The sequence below is a fragment of the Pinus tabuliformis genome, chromosome 6, assembly GCF_031772625.1.
Source record: "Pinus tabuliformis cultivar Carrire ecotype Pingquan chromosome 6, CPIR1, whole genome shotgun sequence".
Classification (NCBI taxonomy): Eukaryota; Viridiplantae; Streptophyta; class Pinopsida; order Pinales; family Pinaceae; genus Pinus; species Pinus tabuliformis.
The window spans coordinates 518,638,294-518,649,911 of record NC_142292.1 but is presented as its reverse complement, the minus strand read 5'-3'; the positions used below and the strand labels follow the sequence as shown (position 1 = coordinate 518,649,911).

The following is an 11,618-nucleotide window of genomic DNA, read 5'->3' as shown; positions in this document are numbered from 1 at the left end:
GTGAGTTTTTAATACCATGAAAATGATCATTTAAGAGTGTTTACGGCGAGGGAATAGCTTGAGATATGATAGAACACATTATCCCATCATCGAGTTTTTAATACCATGATTGTTCACTAGTGAGAAAAAATCACATGGAGAGAACACATAAAAATAACCAAATGTAAAGAAAAAAAAAACAAAAAACAAAAACAAAAACAAAATTTGTAAAAAAAATCATAAAACAAATATTATATACTTTTAAATTTTTTATTTGTAATTTAACTTTAAAAAAAAAAACAAAAACAAAAACAAAAAAAATTAGTAAGAAAAATTCATAAAACAAATATTATATACTTTTAAATTTTATATTTGTAATCTAACTGAAAAAATTAACATACTCGTAGAGTAGCTAATTTATTTGCAGATATTTCTGGGTACCTAAAGCCATCACTTATATTTTATTAATTTATAAATAATTTATATTTTATTAATTTATAAGTAAATAAAAAATTAACACTGTAAATTGTTACACAATTAATGCTATATAAAAAAGGTTAAAATTTTATCTATGATTTAGAATTAATGTTTTAACACGGTCTACAATGAAGCCATTATCACCTAAATCAATTTAAACTATCTATGATTTAATATTCAATAATCCAACAAAACTACAATGAACATCTTCCACGAGCTTATCATCTTTATAACATATATTGCTTCAGCTGAGATTCTAGTGTGTCAATTTTGTTTCATAACTACGGGTTATCGCTCTGTATAATTTTATTGGAATTAACATGACCTCGGAGAATTTCTCTGATGAGATAAGAAAAACGCTCTGATCGAAGGATGGTAATGTATTCATAGAAGTCACTGCAAAAAATCATTTGGGTATGAGGATTTTCAAGATTTCAATGGAAATCTGGATGTGGGATGCGATGTTACGATGTGGGTCGAAGAGATTGAGCTCTTTCTTTTTCTGGATTATGGGATTTGAATGCAGGAGTTGTTTCTATGGAGGATAAAATTATGAGATTGAGGATTGTGGTCTTTGAATGCAGAAATTGCTTCTTTGGATGATAAACTTGTTCTTTTTTTATAAACAGTTGTGGGGATTCTCCTAAGTTTTTATTGATTTCTCTTTTGTGGATCATTCTTGTCATTGTCAACCCCATTATCATATCAATGTCTAGGATGAGAAAGACAGGGATGGGATCAGTGAGGGCTCAATGTCTTTGTTGTCATCAGAGTCCAGGTCGGTTGATGGCAGTGAAATGGAAGGGTAATCCCCAAGGTGGTTTGTTGACGATGATCAGAAATGACACAAAATGAGGCGTGGGCTCGTTCTGAAGACCAAGTGAGTGGATTCCTTTGATGTGGAGGCCATGGACGTGCCCGGTGTTCATAAGGGCCATGGTAAGGACCTTTCATTAGGACGGATGCTCGACTTGGCATTCCAAACACTTTGAGTGGTCTATGGAGATATGGGTACCAACTCCTTGTATGTTTTCACTAGTGTATTCATCCAAGCTCGTACCAAAGGAGAGGAAGATGTTTTGGGTGCATTAGCTTTAGTGATGTACACAATAGCCCTCATCCCTTTGGCTAAATAGGTGTTCATTATGCTCAAAGCCAATGACAATGGTGAAGGGGGGACATTTTCCTTGTACTCTTTGATTTGCACATATGCGAAGGTCAATCTGCTCCCCAACCAGCAATCATCAGATGAAAAAAATTCCAGTTTCAAGCTCAAGTTGCCCACCCCGAAACTGGAAATATTATTAAGAATCAAAGAAAGCCTTTAGGGAAGTACAAAATTGAAGACCCTACTGCTACTCTTGTTTCTCATGGGTACTTCCATGGTAATTGGGGATGGCATACTTACACCTGCAATATCAGTGATGTCTGTTGTTAGTGGCATGCAAGATGAAATATCTAGCTTTACGGAAGACACAATGGTCATTGTCTCAATCATATTCCTGGTGATCTTGTTCAGCATAAAATAGTTTGGTACAAGCAAAGTAGGCATGACATTTTCTCTGGCACTCATGATATGGTTTTTCTCTATTGGTTCTATTTTACTTTACAATATTATTTAACATGACATGAAAATTTTAAGGGCATTCAATCCTGTTTATATCTATTACTTGTTCAAGAGGAACACTATCAAAGCATGGATGTCCCTAGGAGGTTGCGTGTTATGCATAATAGGAGCTGAAGCTATGTTTGCTGATTTGGGTCACTTCTCAGTAAGATCCATCCAGATAGCCTTCACATGTGTAGTATTCCCATGCCTACTATTGGCTTACATGGATCAAGTTGCATATCTTATGAAGCATCCCTCTGTGGTGGAGAACGTATTCTCTGCTTCAATTCCAGATGGTTTTATCTGGCCAGTCTTCGTGATAGCTAGTGTTGTTGCCATGATTGCAAGCCAGGCAATGATCTCAGCAACAATTTCATCTATTAAAATGTCCATGGCCCTAGGATGCTTTCCCAGATTGAAAATAATTCACACATCCCGACGGTTCATGGGTCAGATCTACATTCTTGTCATCAACTGGGTTCTAATGATAATGTGTGTCTTGGTATGTGATTGTTTTAAGAGCACGGTCGAGATATCAAATGCATATGGCATTGCAAAGGTAGAGATGATTATGGTGACTACAAGCCTAGTGACTCTTGTCATGGTTCTTATATGGGCAAAAAATATATTCCTTGCGATTGGATTTCCTGTTCTATTTGGATCAACTGAGCTAATTTATTTTTCTACAGTTTTGATGAAAGTGGGGGAAAATGGTTGGATAAATGGTTTTTGCCTCCTGCTTCCTTCTTGTGATGTACATTTGGAACTATGGAAGTGTTCTGAATTATCAGGAGTTGTATATCTTGTTGGTCACGGATATGTCAAGGCTAGAAAGGATTCATGGTTTCCTAAGAAACTGGTTATAATCTACTTCTATGCTTTCATGAGGGCAAACTGCAGGGCAGGCCCTGCAAGCCTCAATGTACCTCACACCAATCTCTTGCAAGTTAGCATGACATATACTGTCTAACTTGAAGGTTTCCATGAATCAAACATGCTGAATGTTTTTCAAGGACCAAGTCACAACATCAATATGGTGATGGATAACAAAGATTTCCTTGAAGGTGGCAGAGATGAAGTAAATTTTAATGTGAAGTTAATAATCATAAGTTTTGTTGTCGACCAAGATCTTCATTACTTCGTCCTTGATTTTGTTTGATAGAGAATAACAGCCATTCCTACGATTAATCACTGATATTTATGAACAAAGACACCATTCTTTTTTCAATGAAGATGATAGGTGGTATTTTATATGCATGGTTAAGCCTAAGATAAGCCATGTTTTCTACATAAGAAAGTTATATTAAGTTATATCCATGAAAAAGAAAGGAAGATGACATTGCATGTTTCCTCGTATAGCTAACCATCGCTCAATAACATTGGATGCTTCTCCACCTCATTCATTACATCATTGCTTAAGAACCTTGGATGCTTCTCCATTTTTTTTGACATCATGTATTGATTATGTTGTTGTTGGAGGTTTTACACTAAGTTTTTCAACATCGAGCTTACTAGGGCTTGCACCACCGGGGTTATTAGTAATAATCTCATGAGGTTTGCATAGCCATGATTATTAGAATCAAAATAGTAGGATTTGCACTAAAAAAACAGTTCATAGAGCTTTCCTGCTGGGGATAAAATCACAAGTTCAACTTCTGCAGTGCAGAGCACCGAGAGCTCGTAAGCTTTCTTCAGCAATCCACCTACGTTTGGAAAATGTGGCCTGCCTGCTGGCGATGTTCTCAATCCTCTTCCTCTGCATCTTTCCCCTCACTATTCTTGTATGTCCTCTTTCGTTTTTCCCTCCAAACAAACCCTCTCAAATTGAGAAAGCAAAACAACTCATTCGATGAGAATCCGAATCCAATTATCGCTTCTAACAATAACCCAATACGATACCAGAAGTGATTACACAAAACCTCATTGACTCTTCATTTGTTTGGAAAAGAGCCAAGCATATACTTCTGACGAGGGTTTCCGTCTCAAGTCTGTCTCGCAGGACGTCGCTTAGTCAATTGCGAGAAAAGTTTTCCACCTGCCTGTCACATATGGTTTGTCACACTATATATTAAAATCAGGGACAATCCTTTCTCGAAGTGGACAATCCATTTGAATGCATTGATCAATGCTTTGTGCAACGCTGGTAGAGTGGACCATGCAAGGAACTATCTAATGGAGATGAAAAAATTTAAATCCTGATATAGTTTGCTATAGGATAGACAAGATCTTTATTGTTGGCAATTCGAAGGTGGCCATTAACTAGGCGTTGGGGCATCACTCTCTTACTATGCCTTCATTAATCCACTCGCTCAAGCAATTTCTTCCATGAGGGCATGTTTCTCCTCTATATCTTTCTGCCACGTCTATCGGGAGAAAAATATTTTAGTTGATCATCTTTCCAAGCACGATGTCTTTGCTTCGGGTGGACTATTTAATTTTTAGTTCAGGACATTGCCACCAGCTCCGACACCTTTGTTCTTTCATGAAGGTCTTTTTGCTTCTCTGTTTTTCCTGTACTTTCCTGGGTTTTGTATTTGCTAGTCAATCCTTGTTATCTCTATTTTTTTAGTTGTCGGATTTTTCTCTTGGCTTCCCCCTTTTCTAGTCCACTTTTTAATAGTTTTCTAGGCTTTTTGTGGTTTCTTGCTATCTGGAAGGGAGGTTCTCCACTGGTTTATTTGGCTTTAGATTATTTGTTGTTAACTTGATGCATTGTTTTTTCTTCATCTGGTTGTATAAGGAACAGTAAAGACTCGGGAATATGTAACCTCTTTTATTAGTCCCTGCCTTCAGCAGGACTATAGCGATCGGTAGATCGTTGACCCTCATTAATTCATCGTTGACTTCTTCTTTTTTTAAGCTTTCTCACCGTTTAGCCAAAGTTTTAGAGTTGCAATCGTTATCCTTCCAAATTTTAACCAAAGTTTTTCACTGGAAAGAAATCGACCTCTTATTGTCGGCTTCGCATATCCCAATATAGAAATAGTATGACAAGGTATATTTATCCAAGGTCGAGGAATGTTGCAACTTATTTATATCCAAAGTTTTGTTTTGTTTATCCAAAGTAGTTTTGTTTAGCCCGGGCGCTGATGCCATCGATGCTACATGTTACTTCTTGACATTCCTCTGCCTCCACGTGTATTTTTGACAGTCCTCTGCCTCCGCGTGTAAGCTTTTTGTTTTTGTTTTGAGATGGGCAGGCTAAGAGACCTGTTGGTAATGGAGACAGGTTGTAATGGGGATAGGAGCAGGGAAGGCTGGGCAGGCTAAGATACCTGATAGTAATGGAGGCAGGAGCAAGGAAGGCTATTGCGTCCAGAAGTCATGGAAGGCTATTGCGTTCAAAAGTCAGGTGTGTTTCAAAAAAACACAAATACAACCCTGGTGTGATGCTGAATTCCGTCCGGTAGTAACTGGTTTCTCTGCCTTTTCTTTCTGGCCTTTGCTTTTTATTAACGCAATTTGTGCAATTTGTGTACAACATGTGTGCACTTGGGCAATATATGGACACGATATGACCAGACAGATTGAAACACACCATTATGTGGCCACGGTGAATGAGGATTTCTTGCAGTGTGTTGTGTATGATTCAGATGCCAGCGATGCACGTCTCATAGGAAAGTTGGGGAAAGCCCATGTTTTTTTTCCTGAAGTTTTAGTTGCAGTTGATCCTCATGTTAGTAATGATAACATCTTGAATTTAAGCTATGGATGTTAAATTTGGGCACAAATCTTTGTTGGGTTTTTCAGGTGTGGAGTATATCATATCAGAGCGTTTGTTTGAGGCTCTCCCTGAAGAAGAGCAGAAGCTTTGGCATTCTCACTGTTACGAGGTATGTGTCACTATATCATTAGATGAATTTCTTGTGGCTCCATTTTGTGTATCTGAATATGCGATGGTGTGTAGCATGGCACCAAAAAATACAAACTAGCATCAATTTATTTTAATCTTTAAATCTAATGCGCCAAGAACTCCTGCATCTAGAGGAATCTGAAACTGCCTGTTAAAATGGTACTAACAAAAAATACAAACTAGCATCAATTTATTTTAATCTTTAAATCTAATGCGCCAAGAACTCCTGCATCTAGAGGAATCTGAAACTGCGTGTTAAAATGGTACTATGTTGTGGCTCAGGAATCTGAAACGGTGTGTTGAAATGGTTCTATATTCTGAAACTGTGTTAAAATGGTTCTATGTTGTGGCTCAGGAATCTGAAACTGTGTTGAAAATTGAAATGGTTCTATGGTGTGGCCCTATACGTTGGGATTTTGGGTATGGCGCCTCCAAAAATTGATACCTTTGGGTGCATAACAGATTTAGCAGACTTGAGGTCTGTCTCTGTATTACCAGATTTGGCAGATTTGCCCTCTGTTTCTGTATTAACAAATTTGGGGTGAGGTTTAGATTTAAGATGGATCATTATTTATCTATAATCATAGATATAATCTATGAAGCACCCATAGGGCCAAAAATTTTATTAAATGCAGTTAATCACCTAGAGGGATTAAAAAATAAGAAATAGAGGCTTTTAATTACTCACTGGGATGTACAAATCCCTTACATCCCAAAAATAAATCCGTTTATTTAACGCCCTTTGCAACTTTGTTAAACATTAACAATACCTTCTCAAGTAATTTGAACCTTATACTTTTTATTACAAATTTAGGATTTTGATTGCTCATTTGGGATCAACATATCCCAATACAATACCCTTAATATTATCAATACCTTCTAAATATTTGAACCTTAACCTTATACATTTGGTAAACATTAACAACACCAATTAAACAAATTTAGGATTTTGATTGCTCATTTGGGATCAACAAATCTCAAAAACAAAACCATTTTAACACCCCAAAGAGAATTGAGCCAAATTTACGGTAAACAAATTTAAGATTTTGATTCTCGTTTGGGATCAAGAGATCTCTAACAATACCATTTAACACCCCAAATAGAGTTGAACCAAATATAATACTCATACTAGCTAGTTTAGATGGTTGATCTATCCATTGATCCTGGTCCTGCTAAATTCATCCATTCACAGAGAAAAAATTTCGGAAATAACGCACAACATACCTACCTAATCAGCCAACGGACTCGCCTTTGTTGACAGTATTTCCGTCAATATAACGGTCGCACTCTCAGACGCTTCTCGGTCTTCTCTTTAACGGACGGACAGCGGCGGCTTCTGTTCTAGGAAGAATGTAATTAAGATTCGGGACAATTCAACATTCAACGAACATTAACAGAGTTTATTGATGAGCAGGGAGATGAAAATTGGCCGTCCGGGTTCTCGCTGAAAGTTATCCAAATAAAACATTAATGGAAAACTTCCACACGTAGTCAGATGAACGGCCCCCATTTGACCATCTTGGTTCATGCAGTTGATAACGTGTCTGTGGTAAGAAACACGTGTCAAACTTTTTCATCCATTACCGGATTATTTACCGAAGTGATTTGAGCCTTGTACTTCTCTATGGTGCCATTAGCTGCATGCATCACATTGTACAACCACCTGGAATAAACAAATGATTTCCTTTATGGTCTAGGCACGATCTCCCATGCATCATATGACTTTGTCCTCCACCATGGCATCCTGCTGCTTTCTCATCACTTGAAGGCTCTGCATCAATGATGGAAGACATCCGTGTAAGATAACTCAGAAATTTCGGCGGAGGATGACTTACTGGAAAAGACGTATTTGGAGCACCAATTTGCTCCTCTACCTCTTGCAATGACTTGGTAAGCCACCACGGCTTCCTAACAATCCTTGAAGGTAAAACTATCTCTGTATCTGTACTAGAACTTGGCTGATCTGAATCTTCTCTTGCTGATTGTTGCTCAGCAATCAGGACAACAGCTGTTTCTACCTCTTTAACCTTTGCTGGAGGTCCCTGTGACCCTGAAGACCATGCATCTTCATCAACCTTCAAATCTCAACTCACTAGTATCTTCCTCTTAGGTGAAACATATATCTTGTAAGTCGTAGAAAACTCATTATAGCCAGGTAGAATACCATTCAAAATAGAGGGTCCAAGCTTTGTCCTCTTCACCCCTGGAACATGAATGTAGATTGGACTCCCAAACACTTTGAAATGAGAAACATAAGGTTTTTCTCCTGTAAAAGCTTCTCCTGGAGTCTTGTCCTTCAACACTTGGTGAGGACACCTATTTAGTATGCAGATTGCCGTACAATGTGCTTCTGCCCAAAGAAACATAGGCAGATTTATGTAATGAACTATGGACTTAGCAGTTTCTACTGTGGACCTGTTCTTTCTTTCTGCAACCCCATTCTACTGTGGGTTGTAAGATGCCATAAATTCCCTTTTTCTCCTGCTTCTCTGCGAAAAGAATCAAAACCATTGGAGGAATACTGTCTGCTATTGGTACCTTGATCTTCCTACATGTGTGGTTCTCAACAAGAGCTTTAAACTCTCAGAACCTGTTAAAGATCTCAGTCTTGGTATTCATTAAATATACCCAGGTTTTCTTGGAAGAATCATCTATGAAAGTAACATCATAGAGATTGCCTGTCAATAATGATGATGGCATGGGTCCACAGAGATCTGAATGAATTAGATCAAAGATCCCTCTTGATCGGTAATCATCGCTTGGGAAAACAGCCTTGGCATGCTTGCTGAATTCACATTTCCTTGCACACTTGTATCCTCTCCACCTTGAAATCAGAAAATCCAACCAACATATCCTTCAGAAGAGGCAAGGATCCATAGTTCCGTTGACCAAATCTTCTTTGCCAAAGCTCACACAGATTGTCACTGCTAGTCAACAAGGCTTTCTGTTTCATGTGATTTGCTAGCAGTCTGTAAAGTATGCCTTTGCTGCAACTATTTACTAAGATGGTGTAACTTTTGCATTTGCCTTTTCTCCGTATGGTTGCATGTCATGTATACAGTAGCACTTGCACAACTCACCACTTTCAACTATCTAATAAAATTTTCCCTCGAATTCATCTGCTTACAAAATACTAAATAGTGATAGAGGAGACCTGTCACACACCTTATAGCATGGTTCTGATACCTTGCTAGATTTTAGGGTTTACCATAAAATAATATGCACGCTAAACAGAAAGAGACATGCCCAAATAATACAATCTGTTTCAGTACTCAATTGATTATATTTTACAATTCAAGAGCTCAGATGTATACTAGTTTGGGCAGGGCTGCTTACATAACAAACAACTCGCTGACCTAATAAAACCATGGGTGGTAAATCTGTGTGCATACAGAATCATGTGGACAATATTAAACTATTAACATGTCAAACTGACTTTAAATATTCTAACAGCCTAGACACTGTTTTCGTTCAAGTCAATTCAATGATTCAGCCTTGCTGCAAATGAGCTCTGATGCTTAAATGGTTTTATTATGTTTCAGGCTCCAGCTGCTTCCTCTGAGTTTTCCTCAAGCAACCGTTAGTTCATTTCCTATGGAGCCATTAAAGGAGCGCACTTTGAGAGAATGATGTTATCTTAATGGACGTCTTAATGCTTGGATTCTAACCCTGAAATTCAAGTCTGTTATGACCAAGCTTGTGTTGTTAAACAGGTACATACTCTGACAGGCAGATCAAATTGTGAGTCCTTGGAGATGGCCAACAGTTCGTATTTTGTCACTTCATTAAACTAACCTATTTTTCTCTGATATATATTATGATTTTTGTTGGTATTTTATATGTGCAGACTGCAAAGTGAAATTGCTCTATAAATAAGATATTTAAGTTTCTTTTGGTTGCAATTGGAAGCACTTCTTGGGATTATGCGATGTGCATTTACAAGGCCATTTCTTGGGATTATGCGATGTGCATTTACAAGGCCATAAAATAACAGGCAACAGAAGACAAATGGGTTTAGTATGCAGCCTGTATATTAAACTCTTTAAGTATCAAAAATAAACATATGGTCACTGCTTAACTATATCCCTCTATCAGCTTTTATTCCAAGATCAGGCCTTGGCAAAACTCTTTTGTCGAGGCAAACAATAACTCAGCTACTCTCTAAATGGGCATGCATTCTATTAATGGAATAATCTAAAGCAGTATGTGCTGCTGATGCTGGGAGAATGACATCCTCCTGGGTTTCACATCAGTACATCTGTCATTTGTGAAGATCATTGCCAAAGCTGGGAGGTTCTTCTCTTCAGGTACTTGGCAGGCAAAAATCAACCACTGCTTTTCATTTACCTCTACGTGTTCAGGGCCAGTGTTTCTCAGCTAGTGCAAACCTCAAGGTAATTGATAATACTACCTTTCGAAGTGGTTATGCTACAGTGATGAACTGCGGTCTTTTATGGACAGAAGAATGCCTTAACTGAAAATTATTTTCCTTTTACTGCCATCCAGTTCTTCTTGTGATTTAAATGTAATATTATATTGCAATGCCTCTCAAAATTTGTGTTTTCTTTAATTTTATTTTCCAGGAAATCTTTGAAGAATCAGACAATCAAGAAACTCTAGAAAGCTATGGACCAACTTGTGATGGGGAATCTACAGGAGGTCCTTTACTTGTTGAAACGAACAAGACTGAGGGAATTCCATACACTTTGGATAAAAATTTAAATAGTTCAGGCTTAAAGCATGCAAATGGAAGGCTGATGGTAATAGATGGGACAACTGCAATGTACAGATCATACTACCAGTTGATGGGTATGCGATAAATACATCCTCCATTTTCATCCTACCTTACAACTCGTGTTGTTCTTCACATGAATCAGGACAGCTTTAAGCGTTTGTATTGTATTGTCCCTGCAGACCCCGGCAGGGACTACCGCCACGGCAGTGGCTCCTTGTTTTAATAATGAAAGATATTTTTTTCTACTGAACAAATAAATAAAAAAATGTATGGATGGATTGTATGCATGTATGTATGGATTGCATGGATGTATGTATGCATGCATCTATGCATACATCCATACATGCATACATTGTATGTATGTATGGATTGTATACATGTATGTATGGATTGTATACATGTATCTATGGATATGTACTATGCATACATACATGCATACAATCCATACACACATGCATACAATCATACATACATACATGCATCAATTGTGTAAAATGAGAGCTCAAGTGCCAATTGCCAAGGGATATACCTATGCATAGATGACAGCATTTTATTTAGCCAACATGTGAAGCTTGCAATTAATTGGATTATGAACCAGATTGCCTTGGGAAAACAAAGAGGGGTCATGATATGTCAAATGGAGTAAAATTATTCTTTCTCTTGCTGAGGATTAAAGCTACATCAACTCTCAACTTGCCCCTGCCAACCATCTCACTTTCATAGATAAGAAGATGATGTTGTTGGTTATGGTTTTTCTTATTGGTGCAACTAGCCAAATACTGCACGTTGCACATTCTGCAATTTTCCCTTGACCCTTATATGATAAGCTGGTATAACCAACTACACACTTGCAAAAGGAATGTGTAGGCAGAGATATATTCAAGAAACCTTACTACTACAATGTTTGTTTGAATGTATCTTGTTCCTCAATCTCATGGGACTAGTAAGGAAGCTTGCTACATAGC

At 37.6% G+C, this 11,618-nt stretch overlaps 1 long non-coding RNA gene and 1 pseudogene across 1 annotated transcript; both read left to right on the top strand.

Annotated features, from left to right (window-relative positions):
* Nucleotides 1–1,403: 1,403 nt before the first annotated feature.
* LOC149259580 (putative potassium transporter 12 pseudogene) lies at nucleotides 1,404–2,931 on the top strand (annotated as a pseudogene).
* A 6,536-nt stretch (nucleotides 2,932–9,467) lies between these two features.
* Nucleotides 9,468–9,866, top strand: LOC149259579 (uncharacterized). Its single transcript, XR_016247459.1, has 2 exons — nucleotides 9,468–9,631; nucleotides 9,766–9,866. It is a non-coding gene; the product is annotated as an uncharacterized LOC149259579 (long non-coding RNA).
* The last annotated feature ends 1,752 nt before the right edge of the window (nucleotides 9,867–11,618 follow it).